We start from the raw sequence: 3,867 nt of genomic DNA, 5'->3' as shown, positions 1-3,867 counted from the left end.
TGTGGCAAAGGAGAGCCAACGATCAGAGGAGAAACTCCTGACCCTATACTCCTCCTCAAAGGGGATTATCTCCAGGCAAGGTATTGTTCTCAGCAGCAGCAGCAGGATTATTATTATTATTATTATTGTTATTTCAATCTGCAGGTGTCACCATGGAGACCAGGGGAGAGGTGGTCACCATGACAACTTGGTGCCTATGTTGCCTGGAGGAGCCAAGTGAGGTGTGTGTGGCTCTGAGCTGTGAAGCCCTCTGTTAGGGTACAGCTCCCCACAGCCCGGCAGACGGAGGGCCTTCATTCCTTCACAGGCAGTGAAACATCGGGTGAGAGAGACAGAGACTGAGAAAGACAGAGACTGAGAGTCAGAGAGCCAGAGGGAGAGACAGAGACAGAGAAAGGGAAAAAGGGAGAGGGAGAGGAGAAGCAGAGAGGCAGAGAGAGGGAGAGAGAGATGGAGAGACCCACAAAGAGAGGGACAGGGAGAGTGAAAGGGAAAAGAGGAGAGGAGGAGAAGGGGAGAGAGAGAGTGGGAGGGAGAGAGTCTGAGGGGAGAGGGAGAGGAGGGGAGGGAGACTGAGGAGAGGGAAGAGGAGGAGAGGGAGAGAGACAGAGAGAGGGAGAAGGAGGAAGGGGAAGAGAGAGACTGAGAGAAGGAGAGGAGGAGACGGAGAGAGACAGAGAGAGGGAGAGAGAAGAGGGGAGAGAGACCGAGAGGGAGGGAAAGACTGAGAGAAAGAGAAGGAGAGAGGTGGAGAGAGACACAGAGAGGGAGAGGGAGAGAGGCAGAGAGAGGGAGAGGGAGAGAGACAGAGAGGGAGGGTGAGAGGCTGAGAGGGAAAGGGAGATGGAGAGACACACAGAGAGGAAGGGAGAGATGGAGGGAGAGAGAGGGAAAGAGAGAGAAACAGAGAGGGAGAGAGACGAAGGGAGAGAAGGGGGGATAGACTGAGAAAGGGAGGGAGAAAGATGGAGAGACACACAGAGAGGGAGAGACAGAGTGTGAAAGATGAGCGATAAAGAGAAGGAGAGAGTGACAAAGAGACAGAGATGGAGAGAGTGGGAGATAGAGACAGAGAAGGGGATAGAGATGGAAAGACAGAGAGAGATGGAGAGAAGGACAAAGATGGAGAGAGAGACAGAGAGACAGAAAAGGAGGGAGAGGCACACGGAGAGAGGGAAAGAGAGGGGGATAGAGATGGAGAGTCAGAGAGAGAGGGACAGAGAGATGGAAAGAAATGGAGAGAGATAGAGAGCAGGAGAGAGAAAGAGACAGAGATGGAAAGATAGAGAGCAGGAGAGAGAGAGAGAGGGAAAGAGAGTCAGAGCGATTGAAGGAGAGAGAGAGAGAGTGTGTCTCCTCCCATGCATCAGCCTTGGTCCAAGATGAGGGTCACGTAGGGAGAAGCAGCGTGGCCCAGTGAGAAATAGTGTAGCCTAGTGAGAAGCAGTGCAGTCTCGTGGAAAGAGCCCAGACCTGGGAGTCAGAGGACCTGGGTTCTAATCCTGGCTCTGCCACCTATCTGCTGTGTGACTTTAAGCAAGTCCCTTCACTTCCCTGTGCCTCAGTTCCCCCATCTGCAAAATGGGGCTTAAGACTGTGAACCCCACGGGGGACAGGGACCGTATCCAACTTGATTTGCTCGAATCCGCCCCAGCGCTTAATACAGTGCCTGGAACAAAGTAAGCACTTAACAAATACTATCATTATTATTATTATTATTACTACCTCCACTATCACTACTTACTATTACCTCTCTTTCTACTACATCCCTACTTCCACCCCTACTCTCATTATTATTACTATTACTAATCTACTCCAACTATTATTAGTAATAATAACAGTGATAATGATGATTCCCCAGCCCCACAACACTTACATAAATAGATTCTGTTATTTTCCCTTTCCCTAACTTATTTCAATGTAGTCTGTCTCCCCCTGTAGACCACAAGCTCCTTGTGGTCTGATGAATTTTAATAATGTTGTGCAGGGATTGTCTCTATCTGTGGCCCAATTGTACATTCCAAGCGCTTAGTACAGTGCTCTGCACACAGTATATACGCAATAGATACGATTGAATAAATGAATAATTGTGGTATTTGTTAAGTGCTTATTATGTGCCAGGCACTGTACTAAATGCCGGGGAGGATTCAAGCAAATTGGATTGGATACAGTCCCTGTCCCAAATGGGGCTCATGCTCTTCATCCCCATTTTGCAGATGAGGTCACCGAGGCACAGAGAATAATAATATAATAATAATAACAATTATTATGATTATGGTATTTATTAAGTGCTTACTATGGTGCCAGGCACAGTACTGACTGTTAAGATGGTTACATGCAAATCATTTGGACACCGTCCCTGTCCCACATGAGGGTCACAGCCTCAATCTCCATTTTACAGATGAGGTAGCCAAGGCACAGACAAGTAAAGTAACTTGCCCAAGATCCTACAGCAGACAAGTGGTGAAGCTGGGATTAGAACCCATGACTTGACTCCCAGGGCCATGCCAGAATGGCTCAGTGGCTACAGCACAGGCCTGGGAGTCAGAAGGTCATGGGTTCTAATCCCATCTCCTCCACTTGTCTGCTGTGTGACCTTGGCCGAGTCACTTTGCTTCTCTGGGCCTCGGTTACCTCATCTGTAAAATAGGGATTAAGAGGGTGAGCCCTATGCGGGACAGGGACGGACTACCTTGTATCTACCCCAGCACTTAGAACTGTGTTTGGAGCAAAATAAGCGCTTAACAAGTACCATAATTACTATTCTTATTATTATGACACCATGCTCCTTCTGCAGAGAGCTCCTTGAGGGCAGGGAACCTATCTACCAACATTTTCATACTCTCCCAAGTGCTCTACCTTTAAGCTCTCTATGGGTAGGAAATGTGTCTGTTTATTGTTATATTGTACTCTCCCAAGCGCTCAGGTTAGTGCTCTGCACACAGTACGTGTTCAGTAAATACGACTGAAGTAACCACCCTATAATAATAATAACAATGTTGGTATTTGTTAAGCGATTACTATGTCCCGAGCACTGTTCTAAGCACTTGGGGTAGGTACAGGTTCATCAGGTTGCCCCATGTGAGGCTCCCAGTCTTCATCCCCATTTTCCAGATGAGGTAACTGAGAAGTGAAGTGACTTGCCCAAAGTCACCCAGCTGACAGGTGGCGGTGCCGGGATTAGAACCCATGACCTCTGACTCCTAAACCCGGGCTCTTTCCACTGAGCCGCGCTGCTTCTGCCCGAACCATGCCGTTGATTTATCACGACTGTTGTTGCTATAATTAAGCATGGAATACTTAATCCACTGACCACGAATGATTCCTATTTATAATACGGACACTAGCCAGACGCCCACGGCCCCGGCCTGGTCGCCGAAATGGGAGGTCGCACTGTGGCGGGAAGCACGAGGCCTTGTCAAGGCTGAGCGTATAATGCCATCATGTGGATTGTGACGGTTCTTCCCCACTCCCTTCTGACTTACAGTGGCCTGGAAGCTCTGCTCACTAGCCCAGCAGGTCAGCTCGCTCCGGACCATCCACGGTGGCTTCCTCCAGCTTACTGTCCGGTCAACCGGCCGCATTACTCAACTTGTCACCAAGTCGCGGCCCAGAAATCGACCAATAAAACCGGCTACTTTGGTTACTCCTAAAGAACCAAGGAATCAAGGGCTCACAGTGCTCAAGGCCCAGAGCCACACCCGCCGGTCAGAGCTCGGACCTGGGGAGGGGGAGAGAGCTGGTGACCCAAGAATAGCAGCGTAGCTCTGTGGAAAGAGCCCGGGCTTGGGAGACAGAGGTCATGGGTTCTAATCCCGGCTGCGCCACTTGTCAACTGTGTGACTTTGAGCAAGTCACTTCTCTGTG

At 49.5% G+C, this 3,867-nt stretch overlaps 1 long non-coding RNA gene across 1 annotated transcript; it reads left to right on the top strand.

Annotated features, from left to right (window-relative positions):
• The first annotated feature begins 226 nt into the window (after nucleotides 1–226).
• LOC120638391 lies at nucleotides 227–3,654 on the top strand. The gene is made up of 2 exons (XR_005660042.1): nucleotides 227–322; nucleotides 3,488–3,654. It is a non-coding gene; the product is annotated as an uncharacterized LOC120638391 (long non-coding RNA).
• The last annotated feature ends 213 nt before the right edge of the window (nucleotides 3,655–3,867 follow it).

Source organism: Ornithorhynchus anatinus, chromosome 5 (assembly GCF_004115215.2).
Source record: "Ornithorhynchus anatinus isolate Pmale09 chromosome 5, mOrnAna1.pri.v4, whole genome shotgun sequence".
Classification (NCBI taxonomy): domain Eukaryota; kingdom Metazoa; phylum Chordata; class Mammalia; order Monotremata; family Ornithorhynchidae; genus Ornithorhynchus; species Ornithorhynchus anatinus.
The sequence above is the reverse complement of the archived record's forward strand: the minus strand, read 5'-3'. Positions and strand labels throughout refer to the sequence as shown.